Raw genomic sequence first — 15,653 nt, 5'->3', positions numbered from 1 at the left:
CCAGGGAAATTATGGAATTAGAGCAACAAATTTTGTATACATTTAGCAAAACGCTACCTGATATTACTGGGTCCAATCTGTTAAAGGATTTGCAGGAAGGGATGAAAAATTTGAATCTTTTTGGGCATGTATCTACTCTAATTGGAACTACTTTGGGAATACTTTGTTCATAATACTCTTATGCTGTGTTATTATTCTAGTCTTCCGGTGCTGGTGGAGAAGGCAAAAACTAAAAAAGGACAGACAATGCATTATTTCCGCCTTACAGCTTGCTACTGCCTCTCAGAAAGAAGGGGGAAATGTAGGAGTACGACAGTGACCACGAGAAAGAGTGGTTAATGAAGCCTGCAAACAAGACTCTCTGCTTGGGCAGAGCATGCTTGAAACAGGATGTTCTGCTAGGAAGCCTGCACACAATATCCAAGTTTAATGGTCCTCTTGCATACGAGGGAACATGAGGTCCTTAAAAATAAGGAAGAGGCTGGAGTTCTCGGCAGGCTTCGAAATAAACATGATGTTGTCACTTCCTCCCTTTCTTCCTCCCGTCCTTTAAATGTGCTTTGCTTTTTATCCTTATTTGGTAGAAAAATGCATTGCTTAGATTTTGGTATGTGTACAGCTACCGGGGTATAAAAATAAACCGCAAGGGGGCTGGCGCAGAATTTTTCCTCCGGCCGGAGTTGTGTCTTTGTCTGGCTTTTGTGTGTCTTGTCTTTGTGTCATTTCACCCGCAACAACAGCAAGATTCCTGTCACTACTGGAGAATAACAAACCGTTGACCGACTCAATGCTAGATGTGGCCCTATTCCTCTGCTGCTCCTTATAGAGGAATCCCGACGTTCCCCTTCCAACACGATACGGGACCTGATTTCCCTAGTGCAACACGAGCGAGTTCCTGAGGTCCCCATCGCAACTCGAGAAGAACCCCATGATTACCGCCGCAACTCGAGAAACACCACAAAATTATCCCCTCAATGCGAGATGAGGAATATTTCCGCTACAGAGTCTCAAGAGAAATCCCACATTCCCATTTGAAACTCGAATGGGTACTTGACACCCAATTTACGACCCATAACCTTCCCCAACATAGCCGTCCACATTGAAGAAGAGAACACAATTTACGTACACAACACTAGATGTGGCCCTATTCCTCTAACGTGACTCGAGAAGAATCCCAATGTTTCCCTTCCAACAAGAAAGGAGACCTAACTTCCCTGGCACAACGCAAATGAGTTCCTGAGATCCCCGACGCAACTCGAGAGGAACCCCAAGCTTTCTGCCGCAATTCGAGAAAAATGACAACGTTCCCCCATCAATGAGAGATGAGGAACAATAATGCTGCAGAATCTCAAGAGAAATCCCACATTCCCTCTTGAAACTCGAACGGGTACTTGACACTCTTTATGCGCCTCTAAAAGTTCACTAACATAACCGTCCCCACTGCAGAGGAGCACACAATTTATGGATTCAACTCCAGATGAGGTCCTATTCTCATTTAATGGCTCGAGAGAGTAATCCAGAAGTTCCCCTTTCAACACAAAGGGGACCTGACTTCCCTGAAGCAACACGAGCGAGTTCCTGACTTCCCCGGCTCGACTCGAGAGGGAGCCCAAGCTTCTCGCCACATCTCAAGAAAAACCACAGCATTCTGCCCTCAAGGCGAGATGAGGAACATTTCCTTTGAGATTCACAAGTGAAATTCCACATTAACTCTTGAATCTCAACAGGTTACTTAACATCCTTTATGCGACTCAAATATTTAACTGATACACACAGTATCAATTTAGAGGAACCCCGAGTTTCCTGCCACACTGACAAATTGCCCCGTTTTCCAGTCCTCTTTTCCAGATGAGAGTCGATTCCTCTGCTTTCTGTGGAATGGAATCCGGATGATCCAGTCACAAAGTACAAGGAAGCGTGTACCACGCTGAAACTTGGGAGGACCCCCAGGTTTTCAAAACACAAATGGAAAAGTTATGTATGTCAACACCCACTCGAGATATTGTCTGATTCTACTGCACAGATTCAAATGTATCCTCGAGTATCAATTCACAGGATGAGTGGACACCTGACTCACAGAGCATACACGATAAAATCTCCAGGTAAAAATTCAAATCTAATGTGACCTAACACCCGTTTTACTACTCGAGAAGAAAGCGCAGTTCGATATCTTAACATGAGATGAGGCCTGACATCCCAGGTGAATTTTGAGACCAACCCCGAGATCCCTGTCGTCACAAACAAGGAACACACAGTTGACCGACTCAACACTAGATGCGGCCCTATTCCCCTGCTGCGCCTCGAGAGGAATTCCGAGGTTCCCCTTCCAACATGACAGGAGACCTGACTTACCTGGGGCAACACAAGTGAGTTCCTGAGGTCCCCGTCGCAATTCGAGGGGATCCCCTAACTTTCTGCTGCAACTCGAGAAAAATGAAAATGTTCCCCCATCAACACGAGATGAGGAACATTTCTTCTGCGGAATCTCAAAAGAAATCTCACATTACCGCTTGAAACTTGAACGGGTACATGACACCATTTATGTGACTAAAAAAGTTCCCTAACATAGCCGTCCACACTGGAGAGGAGCACAAAATTTAGGGACTCAACTCGAGATGAGGCCCTATTCCCATTTAATGGCTCGAGAGTAATCCCGAAGTTCCCCTTCCAACAAGATAGGAGACCTGACTTCCCTGGGGCAACACGAGCAAGTTCCTGAGATCCCAGTCGCAACGTGAGAAGAACCCCAAGCTTCCCGCCAGAAATCGAGAAACACGACAAAATTATCCCATCAATGGGAGATGAGGAATTTTCCACTGCAGAGTCTAAAGAGAAATCCCACATTCCCGCTTCAAACTCAAACGGGTATTTCACACCCTTTAGGCGACTCAAGACATTCCCTGACACAGCTCTCCCCACTTGAGAGGAGAACACAATTTATGGACTCAACTTTAGATGAGGCCCTATTCCCATTCCATGCCTCGAGAGTAATCCCGGTGACCCCTACCAAAACGAAAGGAAACTTGACTTCCCAGGGACTACCCGAGCGAGTTCCTGACGTCCCTGTCGCAATTCGAGAAGGACCCCAAGCTTCCCGCCGCAATTCGAGAAAAACCACAAGATTCTGCACTCAAGGTGGGATGACGAATATTTCGCCCACAGAGTCTCAAGAGAAATCCCAAATTAACGCTAGAAACTCAAACGTGTACTGAACACCGTTTATGCGACTCAAGACTTTCCCTGACATAGCTCTCCCCACTTGAGAGGAGAAAATACTTTATGGACTCAACTTAAGATGAAGCCCTATTCTCATTCTACGACTTGAGAGTAATCCCGATGTTCCATTACCAAAATGAAAGGAGACCTGACTTACCAGGGACTACACGAGCGAGTTCCTGAGGACCCTGTGCCAACTAGAGAAGGACCCCAAGCTTACCGCCAAAACTCGTGAAAAACCACAAGATTCTGCACTCAAGGTGAGATGACGAATATTTCCCCTGAAGAGTCTCAAGAGAAACCCCACATTCCCGCTTGAAACCCGAACGGGAACTTCACACTCTTGATGCGATTCAAGACATTCCCTCACATAGCTGTCCCCACTTGAGAGGAGAACACAATTTATGGACTCAACTTTAGATGAGGCCCTATTCACATTTCACGCCTAGAGAGTAATTCCGATGTTCCCCTACCAAAACGAAAGGAGACCTGACTTCCCAGGGACTACACGAGCGAGTTCATGAGGTCCCTGTTGCAACTCGAGAAAGACCCCAAATTCCTGCTGCAACTCGAGAAAAAACATAAGATTCGGCACTCAAGGTGAGATGAGGAAAATTTCCCCTGCAGAGTCTCAAGGGAAACCCCACATTCCCTTTTGAAACTCGAACGGGTAATTCACACCCTTTATACGACTCAAGACATTCCCTGACATAGCTGTGCCGACTTCAGAGGAGAACACAATTTATGGACAAAACTTTAGATGAGGCCCTATTCCCATTCCATGCCTCGAGAAAAATCCTGATGTTCCCATACCAAAATGAAAGGAGACCTGACTACCCAGGGAATACAGGAGCGATTTCCTGAGGTCCCTGTCCCAACTCGAGAAGGACCCCATGCTTCCGGCTGCAACTCGAGAAAAACCACTAAATTCTGCACTCAGGGTGAGATGAGGAAAATTTCCCATGCAGAGTCGCAAGAGAAATCCTACATTCTCGATTGAAACTCGAACGAGTACTTCACAGCATTTATACAACCCAAGACAATCCCTGACATAGCTTTCCCCATTTGAGAGGAGATTACAATTTATGGACTCAACTTTCAATGAGTCCCTATTCCCATTCGACGTCTTGAGAGTAATCCCCTTGTTCCCCTACCAAAACGAAAGGAGACCTGACTTTCCAGGGATTACTCAAGCGAGTTCCTGAGGTCCCTGTCGCAACTCGAGAAGGACCCCAAGCTTCCCGCCGCAACTCGTTAAAAACCACAAGTTTGTGCACTCAAGGTGAGGTGAGGAAAATTTCCCCTGTAGAGTATCAAGAGAAATCCCACATTTCCCCTTGAAACTTGAACGGGTACATGACACCTTTATGCGACTCAAGACTTTCCCTCACATAGCTGTCCCCACTTGAGAGGAGAACACAATTTATGGACTCAACTTTAGATGAGGCCCTATTCCCATTCCACATGTCGAGAGTAATCGCGATGTTCCCCTATCAAAATGAAAGGAAACCTGACTTCCCAGGGACTACAACAGCGAGTTACTGAGTTCCCTGTCGCAACTCAAGAAGGACCCCAATCTTCTCGCAGCAACTCGAGAAAAATCACAAGATTGTGCACCCAAGGTGAGATGACGAATATTTCCCCTGCAGAGTCTCAAGAGAAACCCCACATTCCCACTTGAAACCCGAACGCGAACTTCACACCCTTGATGCGATTCAAGACATTCCCTCACATAGCTGTCCCCACTTGAGAGGAGAACACAATTTATGGACTCAACATTAGATGAGGCCCTATTCACATTCCACGCCTAGAGAGTAATCCCGAAGTTCCCCTACCAAAACGAAAGGAGACCAGAGTTCCCAGGGAATACACGAGTGAGTTCCTGAGGTCCCTGTCGCAACTCGAGAAGGACCCCAAGCTTCCTGCTGCAACTCGAGAAAAACTACAAAATTCTGCACTGAAGGTGAGATGAGGAAAATTTCCCCTGCGGAGTCTCAAGGGAAATCCCACATTACCTCTTGAAACTCGAACGGGTAATTCACACCCTTTATACGACTCAAGACATTCCCTGACATAACTGTCCCGACATCAGAGGAGAACACAATTTATGGACTCAACTTTAGATGAGGCCCTATTACTACTCATCGCCTCAACAGTAATCCCGAGGTTCCCCTACCAAAACGAAAGGAGACCTGACATCCCAGAGACTACACGCTTGAGTTCCTGAGTTCCCTGTCACAACTCCAGATGGATCCCAAGCTTTCCGCCTCAACTCGAGAAAAACCACAAAATTCAGCACTCAATGTGAGATGAGGAAACTTTCCCCTGCATAGTATCAAGAGAAATCCCACATTTCCACTTGAAATGCGAACTGCTACTTGACACCCTTTATGTGAATCAAGAAATTCCCTGACGTAGCTGTCCCCACTTGAGAGGAGAACACAATTAATGGACTCAACTTTAGATGAGGCCCTATTCACATTCCACGCCTAGAGAGTAAAGCCGATGTTCCCGTACTAACAGGAAAGGAGAACTGACTTCCCTGGAACTACAAGAGTGAGTTCCTGAGGTCCCTATCGCAACTCGAGAAGGACCAGAAGTTTCGAGCTGCAACTTGAGAAAAACCACAAGTTTTGCACTGAAGGTAGATGAGGAAAATTTCCCCTGCAGAGTTTCAAGGGAAATCTCACATTCCCCCTTGAAACACGAAGAGATACTTGACACCCTTTTTGCGATTAAGACATTCCCTGACATAGCTGTCCCCACTTGAGAGGAGAACACAATTTATGGACTCAAATTAAATGAGGCCCTATTACTACACCACGCCTCGAGAGTAATCCCGATGTTCCCCTACCAAAATGAACGGAGATCTGATTTCCCAGGGACTACAAAAGAGAGTTCCTGAGATCCCTATGGCAACTCGAGAAGGACTCCAAGTTTACCACCACAACTCGTGAAATAGCACAAGATTCTGCACTCAAGGTGAGATGAGGAAAATTTCCCCTGCAGAGTCTCAAGAGAAATCCCACATACCCGCTTGAAACTCGAAAGGGTACTTGACTCCCTTTATACCACTCAAGACATTCCCTGACATAGCTGTCCCCACTTGAGAGGTGAACACAATTTATGCACTCAACTTTAGATATGGCCCTATACCCATTCCACGCCTCGAGAGTAATCCCGATGTTCCCCTGATAAAAACGAAAGGAGACCTGACTTCACAGCACTAAACGAGCGAGTTCCTTAGGTCCCTGTCAGAACTCGAGGAGGACCCCAATCTTCCCGCTGCAACTCGAGAAAAACCACAGGATTCTGCACTCAAGGTGAGATGAAGAAAATTTCCCCTGCAGAGTCTCAAGAGAAATCCCGCATTCCAGCTTGAAACTCGAAAGGGTACTTGACACCGTTTATGCCACTCAAGACATTCCCTGGCATAGCTCTCCCCACTTGAGAGGAGAACACAATTTATGGACTCAACTTTAGAGGAATCCCTATTAACATTCCTCGCCTCGAGAGTAATCCCTATGTTCCCCTACAACAAAGAAAGGAGACCTGACTTCCCAGGGACTACACTAGTGAGTTCCTTATTTCCCTGTCGCAACTCGAGAACGACCCCAAGCTTCCCGCCGCTCCTCGAAAAAAACCACAAGATTGTGCACTCAGGGTGAGATGAGGAAAATTTCCTCTGCAGAGTCTCAAGAGAAACCCCACATTCCCGCTTGAAACTTGAACGGGTACAGGAACCCTTTATGCGACTCAAGAAATTCCCTGACAAGCTGTCACCACTTGACAGGAGAACAGACTTTAGCTATCAAATTTAGATGAGACCCTATTCCCACTCCATGCCTCAAGAGTAATCCTGATGTTCCCGTACCAAAATGAAAGGAGACCTGACTTCCCAGGGACTACACTAGCGATTAACTTAGGTTGCTGTTGCCACTGGAGAAGGACCCCAAGCTTCCCGCCGCAACTCAAGGGAAATCAGAAGATTGTGCACTCAAGGTGTGATGAGGAAAATATCCCCTGCAGAGACTCAAGAAAAATTGCACATTCCCGCTTGATACTCGAACGGGTACTTCACACCCATTTTGCGACTCAAGACATTCCCTGACATATTTGTCCCCACTTGAGTGGAGAACACAATTAATGTAGTCACCTTTAGATGAGGCCCTATTCCCATTGCAGGCCTCAAGAGTTATCCCGATGTTCCCCTACCAAAAAGGAATGAGATTGACTTCCAAGGGACTACATGAGCGAGTTCTTGAGGTCCCTGTAGCATCTCGAGAAGGACATCAAACTTCCCGCCGCAACGCGAGAAAAAGCACAAGATTCTGCACTCAAGGTGAGATGAAGAAACTTTCACCTGCAGAGTCTCAAGGGAAACCCCACATTCCCTCTTGAAACTCGAACGGGTAATTCACACCCTTTATACGACTCAAGACATTCCCTGACATAGCTGTCCCGACTTCAGAGGAGAACACAATTTATGGACAAAACTTTGGATGAGGCCCTATTGCCATTCCACGCCTCAAGAAAAATCCTGATATTCCCATACCAAAAAGAAAGGAGACCTGACTACCCAGGGAATACAGGAGCGATTTCCTGAGGTCCCTGTCCCAACTGGAGAAGGACCCAATGCTTCCCGCCGCAACTCGAGAAAAACCACTAAATTCTGCACTCAGTGTGAGATGAGGAAAATTTCCCCCGCAGAGTCTCAAGAAAAATCCCACATTCCCACTTGTAACTCGAACGGGTACATCACACCCTTTATGCGACACAAGACATTCACTGAAACAGCTCTCCACAATTGAAAGGAGAACACAATTATTGGACTCAAATTTAGAGGAGGCCCTATTCCCATTCCATCCCTCAAGAGTAATTCCGATGTTCCAATAGCTAAACGAAAGGAGACCTGACTTCCCAAGAATTACTTGAGCGAGTTCCTGAGGTCCCTGTCGCAACTCGAGAAACACCCCAAGGTTCCTGTCGCAACTCGAGAAAAACAACCTAATTCTGCACTCAAGGTGAGATAAGGAAAATTTCCCCTGCAGATTCTCAAGAGAAATCGCACATTCCCACTTGAAACTCGAATGGGTACTTCACATCCTTTATGCGACAAAAGACATTCACTGACATAGGTGTTCAAACTTGAGAGGAGAACACAATTTATGGATTCAGCTTTAGATGGGGCCCTATACAGATTCCACGCCTCGAGAGTAATCCCCATATTCCCCTACCAAACGAAAGGAGACTTGACTTCCCAGCACTACACGAGTGACTTGCTGAGATCCCTGTCGCAACTCGAGAAAGACCCCAAACTTCCCACTGCAACTGGAGAAAAACCACAAGATTCTGCACTCAAGGTGAGATAGGAAAATTTCACCTGCAGAATCTCAAGAGAAATCCCACATTCCCACATGAAACTCGAACGAGTACTTCGTACCCTTTAGGCCACTCAAGACATTCCCTGACACAGCTCTCCCTACTTGGGAGGAGAACACAATTTATGGACTCAACTTTAGATGAGGCCCTATTTACATTCCATGCCTCGAGAGTAATCTCGGTGACCAATAGCAAAAGGAAAGGAGACCTGACTTCCCAGGTATTACTTGAGCGAGTTCCTGAGGTCCCTGTCGCAATTCGAGAAGGACCCCAAGCTTCTCGCCGCATCTCGAGAAAAACCACAAGATTCTGCACTCAAGGTGAGATGACGAATATTTCACCCACAGATTCTCAAGAGAAATCCCACATTCACGCTTGAAATTCGAACACGGACTGAACACCCTTTATGCGACTCAAGACTTTTCCTGACATAGCTCTCCCCACTTAAGAGGAGAAAACAATTTATGGACTCAACGTTAGATGAGGGCCTTTTCCCATTCAATGCCTCGAGTGTGCTCCTGCTGCTCCCCTACCAAAACGAAAGTAATCCTGAGTTCCCAGGGACTACACGAAGGAATTCCTGATGTCCCTGTCCCAACTCTAGAAGGACCCTAAGCTTCCCGCTGCAACTCGAGAAAAAACACAAGATTCTACACTCAAGGTGAGATGAGGAAAATTTCCCCGGGAAAGTCTCAAGAGAAATCCCACATTCCCGCATGAAACTCGAACGGGTACTTGACACCTTTATGCGACTCAAGACTTTCCCTGACATAGCTGTCGCCACTTGAAAGGAGAAAACTATTTATGGCCTCAGCTTTAGATGTGGCCCAATTCCCATTCCATTCTTCGAGAGAAATCGCGGTGTTCCCCTACCAAAATGAAAGGAAAGCTGACTTCCCAGGGACTACAAGAGCGAGTTACTGTGTTCACTGTCGCAATTCAACAAGGACCCCAATCTTCTCGCAGCAACTCGAGAAAAATCACAAGATTCTGCACTCAAGGTGAGATGACGAATATTTCCCCTGCAGAGTCTCAAGAGAAACCCCACATTCCCGCTTGTAACCCAAACGTGAACTTCACACCCTTTATGCGATTCAAGACATTCCCTGACATAGCTGTCCCACTTGAGAGGCAAACACAATTTATGGACTCAACTTTATATGAGGCCCTATTCACATTCCACACCTAGAGAGTAATTCCGATGTTCCCCTACAAAAACGAAAGGAGACCTGACTTCCCAGGGACTACACGAGCGAGTTCCTGAAGTCCTTGTCGCAACTCGAAAAGGACCCAAAGCTTCCTGCCACAACTCGATAAAAACCACAAAATACTGCAGTCAAGGTAAGATGAGGAAAATTTCCCCTGCAGAGTCTGAAGGGAATTCCCACATTCCCTCTTGAAACTCGAGCGAGTAATTCACACCCTTTAGACGACTCAAGAAATTCCCTGACATAACTGTCCCGACTTCAGAGGAGGACGCAATTTATGGACTCAACTTTAGATGAGACCCTATTCACATTCCACGCCTAGAGAGTAATTCCGATGTTCCCCTACCAAAACGAAAGGAGACCTGACTTCCCGGGGACTACACGATCGAGTTCCTGAGGTCCCTGTCGCAACTTGAGTAGGACCACTTGCTTCCCGCCGCAACTCGAGAAAAACCACTAAATTCTGCACTCACGGTGAGATGAGGAAAATTTCCCCTTCAGAGTCTCAAGAAAAATCCCACATTCCCGCTTGTAACTCTAACGGGTACATCACCCCCTTTATGTGATGAAGACATTCACTGAAATAGCTCTCCCCAATTGAAAGGAGAACACAATTTGTGGACTCAAATTTAGAAGAGGCCCTATTCCCATTCCATCCCTTGAGAGTAATGCCAACGTTCTGCTACCTAAACGAATGGAGACCTGACTTCCCAGGTATTACTTGAGTGAGTTCCTGAGGTCCCTGTCGCAACTAGAGAAGCACCCCCAAGATTCCTGCAGCAACTCGAGAAAAACAACCTAATTTTGCACTCAAGGTGAGATGAGGAAAATTGCCCCTGCAGATTCTCAAGAGAAATCCTACATTCTCGATTGAAACTCGAACGGGTAATTCACAACCTTTAGACGACCCAAGACAATCCCTGACATAGCTTTCCCCATTTGAGAGGAGGTTCCAATTTATGAAATCAACTTTCAATGAGTCCCTTTTGCCATTTGACGCCTCGAGTGTAATCCCCTTTTTCCCCTACCAAAACGAAAGGAGACCTGACTACCCAGGGAATACAGGAGCGATTTCCTGAGGTCCATGTCGCAACTCGAGAAGGACCCCATGCTTCCCGCCGCAACTCGAGAAAAACCACTAAATTCTGCACTCAGGGTGAGAAGAAGAAAATTTCCCCTGCATAGTCTCAAGAAAAATCCCACATTCCCTCTTGAAAGTCAAATGGGTACATCACACACTTTATGTGACCCAAGATATTCACTGACATATCTCTCCCCAGTTGAAAGGAGAACACAATTTATGGACTCACATTTAGATGAGGCCCTATTCCCATTCCATGCCTCGAGAGTAATCTCGATGTTCCCCTACCAAAACGAAAGGAGACCTGGCTTCCCAGGGACTACACGAGCGAGTTCCTGAGGTCTCAGACGCACTCAAGAAGGACCGCAACTTCCTGCCGGAACTCGAGAAAAACAACATAATTCTGCACTCAAGGTGAGATGAGGAAAATTTCCCCGAAAAAGTCTCAAGAGAAATCCCACATAGCCGAATGAATTTCGAACGGGTACTTCACATCCTTTATGCGACTAAAGACATTCCCTGACATAGGTGTCCCACTTGAGAGGAGAACACAAATTTATTGACTCAACTTTAGATTAGGCCTTATTCCTATTCCACGCCTCGAGAGTAATTCCGATGTTCCCCTACCAAAACGAAAGGAGACCTGACTTCCCAGGGACTACACGAGCGAATTCCTGCAGTCCCAGTCGCAACTCGAGAAAGACCCCAAGTTTCCCACCGCAACTCGAGAAAAAATCACAAGATTCTGCACTAAAGGTGAGATGAGGAAAATTTCCCATGCAGAGTCGCAAGAGAAATCCTACATTCCCGTTTAAAACTCGAACGAGAACTTCACACCATTTATATGTCTCAAAACTTTCCCTGACATAGCTGTCCCCATTTGAGAGGAGATCACAATTTATGGAATCAACCTTCTTAGAGTCCCTATCCCCATTCCACGCCTCGAGAGTAATCCCGATGTTCCCCTACCAAAACGAAAGGAGACCTGATTTCCCAGGAACTACTTGAGCGAGTTCCTGAGGTCTCTGCAGCAACTTGAGAAGGACCCCAAGCTTCCTGCCGCAAGTGGAGGAAAACCACAACATTCTGCACTCAAGGTGAGATGAGGAAAATTTTCCCTGCATAGTCTCAAGAGAAATCCCAGATTCCAGCTTCAAACTCGAACGGATACTTGACACCCTTTATGCGACTCAAGACATTCCCTGACATAGCTGTCCCCACTTGAGAGGAGAACACACTTTATGGACTTAACTTTAGATGATTCCCTATTCCCATTCCACGCCTCGAGAGTAAACCCGATGTTCCCCTACCAAAACGAAAGGTGACCTAACTTCCAAGGGACTGGACGAGCGAGTTCCTGAGGTCCTGTCACAACTTGAGAAACACCCCAAGCTTCCCACCGAAACTCTATAAAAACCACAAGATTCGTCACTCAAGGTGAGATGAGAAAAATTTCCGCTGCACAGTCTCAAGAGAAATCCCACATTCCCACTTGAAACTCGAACACATACTTCACACTCTTTATGCGACACAAGACATTCCCTGACATAGCTCTCCCCACTTGAGAGGAGAAAATACTTTATGGACTCAACTTAAGATGAAGCCCTATTCTCATTCCACGACCTGACTTCCCAGGGACTACATGAGTGAGTTCCCGAGGTCCCTGTCGCAATTCGAGAAGGACCCCAAGCTTCCCACCGCAACTCTAGAAAATGCACAAAATTGTGCACTCAAGGTGAGATGAGGAAAATTTCCACTGCCGAGTCTCAAGAGAAACCCCACATTCCGCCATGAAACGTGAACGGGTACTTGAGACCCTTCACGCTACTCAAGATACAACCTGCCATTTCTGTCCCCATTTGGAGGAGAACACAATTTCTGGACTAAACTATAGATGAGGCCCTATTCCCATTCCACGCTTCAAAAGTATTCCCTATGTTCCCCTACCAAAACGACAGGAGATCTGACTTCCCAGGGACTACACGAACGAGTTCCTGAGGTTCCTGTCGCAACTCGAGAAGGACCCCAAGCTTCCCGCCGCAACACGTGAAAAACCACAAGATTCTTCACTCAAGGTGAGATGAGGGAACTTAGCCCTGCAGAGTCCCAAGAGAAATCTCACATTCCCGCTTAATAGGCGAACGGGTACTTTACACCCTTTAAGCGACACAGGACGTTCCCTAACATAGCTGTCCCCTCTTGAGAGGAAAACACATTTATTGAGTCAAATTTAGATGAGACCCTATTCCCATTCCACGCCTTGAGAGTAATCCCGATGTTCCCCTGCCAAAAGGAAAGGGGACTTTAATTCCCAGGCACTACACGAATGAGTTACTGAGTTCCCTATCGTAACTCGAAAAGGACCCCACGCTTCCCGCTGCATCTCGACAAAAACCACAAGATTCTGCACTCATGGTGGGATGAGGAAAATTTCCCCTGCAGAGTCTCAAGAGAAATCCCACATTCCTGCTTGAAACGCGAACAGGTACTTGACATCCTTTATGCAACTCAAGACATTCCCTGATATAGCTGTCCACACTTGAGAGGAGAACACAATTTATGGACTCAACTTTAGATGATGCCCTATTCCCACTCATCTCCTCGAGAGTAATCCCGATGTTGCCCGACCAAAACGAAAGGAGACCTGATATCCCTGGGACTACACGTGGGTGTTCCTGACTTCCCTGTCGAAACTCAAGAAGGAACCCAAGCTTCCTGCCGCAACTCGAGGAAAACCACAAGATTCTGCACTCAAGGTGAGATGAGGAAAATTTCCCCTGCAGAGTCTCAAGAGAAATTCCACATTCCCCCTTGAAACTCGAACGTGTACCTCACACCCTTTATGCGACTCAAAACATTCCCTGAGATAGCTCTGAACTCTTGAGAGGAGAACACAATTTATGGACTCAACTTAAGATGAAGCCCTATTCCCATCCACGCCTCGAGAGTAATCCCAATATTCCCCTACCAAAACGAAAGGAGACCTGACTTCCCAGGGACTACATTAGTGAGATCCCGAGGTCACTGTCACAATTCGAGAAGGACCCCAAGCTTCCCGCCGCAACTCTAGAAAAACCACAAGATTCTGCACTCAAGGTGAGATGAGGAAAATTTCCCCTGCCGAGTCTCAAGAGAAATCCCACATTCACCCTTGAAACTCGGACGGGTACTTCACACTCTTTATGCGATTCAAGACATTCCCTGACATAACTCTCCCCACTTGAGAGGAGAACACAATTTATGGACTCAACTTTAGATGATACCCTATTCCCATTCCACGCCTCGTGAGTAATCCCGATGTGCCCCTACCAAAACGAAAGGAGACCTGACTTCCCAGGGAATACATGAACGAGTTCCCGAGGTCCCTGTCGCAACTCGAGAAGGACACCAAGCTTCCCGCCGCAACTCGACAAAAACCACAAGATTCTGCACTCAAGATGGGATGAGGAAAATATCCCCTGCCGAATGTCAAGTGAAATCCCACATTCACCCTTGAAACTCAGATGGGTACTTCACACCCTTTATGCGGTTCAAGACATTCCCTGTCATAGCTGTCCCCACTTGAGAGGAGAACAAACTTTATGAACTCAAAATTCGATGAGGCCCTATTCCCATTCCACACCTCGAGAGTAATCCCGATGTTCACCTACCAAAATGAAAGGAGACCTGACTTCACAGGGATTACAAGAGAGAGGTCCTGACGTCCCAGTCGCTACTCGAGAAGGACCCCAATCTTCCCGCTGCAACTCGAGAAAAACCAGAAGATTCTGTGCTCAAGGTGAAATGAGGAAAATTTCCCCTGCGGAGTCTCAAGAGAAACCCCACATTCCCCCAATGAAACGTGAACGGGTACTTGAGACCCTTCATGCTACTCAAGATACAACCTGCCATTTCTGTCCCTCTTTGGAGGAGAACACAATTTCCGGACTAAACTATAGATAAGGCCCTATTCCCATTCCACGCTTCAAAAGTATTCCCTATGTTCCCCTACCAAAACGACAGGAGATCTGACTTCCCAGGGACTACACGAGCGAGTTCCTGAGGTCCCTGTTGCAACTCGAGAAGGACCCCAAGCTTCCTGCCGCAAGTCGAGAAAAACCACAATTTTCTGCACTCAAGGTGAAATGAGGAAATTTTCCACTGCAGGTTCTCAAGAGAAATCACACGTTCCCACTTGAAACTCGAACGGGTACTTCACAACCTTTATGCAACTCAAGACATACCCTTACATAGCTGTCCCCACTTGAGAGGAGAACACTATTAATGGAAACAAATTTAGAATAGGCCCTATTTCCATTCCATGCCTCGAGAGTAATCAAGATATTCCCTTACCAAATCTAAAGGAGACCTGATTCCTGGGACTACAGGAGCGAGTTACTGAGGTCCCTGTCGCAACTCGAGAAGGACCCAAGCTTCCCGCCTCAACTCGAAAAAAAACACAAGATTCTACACTCAAGGTGAATTGAGGAAAATTTCGCCTGCAGAGTCTCAAGAAAATTCCCATATTCCCTCTTGAAACTCGAACAGATACTTGACACCCTTTATGTGACTCAAGACATTCCCTGACATTGCTGTCGCCACTTAAGGGGAGAACACAATTTATGGACTCCAGTTTTGATGAGTCCCTATTCCCATTCCACGCCTCGGGAGTAATCCAATGTTCCCCTACCAAAACGAAAGGAGATCTGAATTCGTAGGGATTACACGAGAGAGTTCCTGAGGTCCCTGTCGCAACTTGAGAAAGACCCCAAACTTCCCGCCGCAAC

Source organism: Moschus berezovskii, chromosome 22 (genome assembly GCF_049115385.1).
Source record: "Moschus berezovskii isolate FMDL1 chromosome 22, NW_MosBer_1.0, whole genome shotgun sequence".
Taxonomy (NCBI): domain Eukaryota; kingdom Metazoa; phylum Chordata; class Mammalia; order Artiodactyla; family Moschidae; genus Moschus; species Moschus berezovskii.
This window is presented reverse-complemented; position numbering follows the sequence as displayed.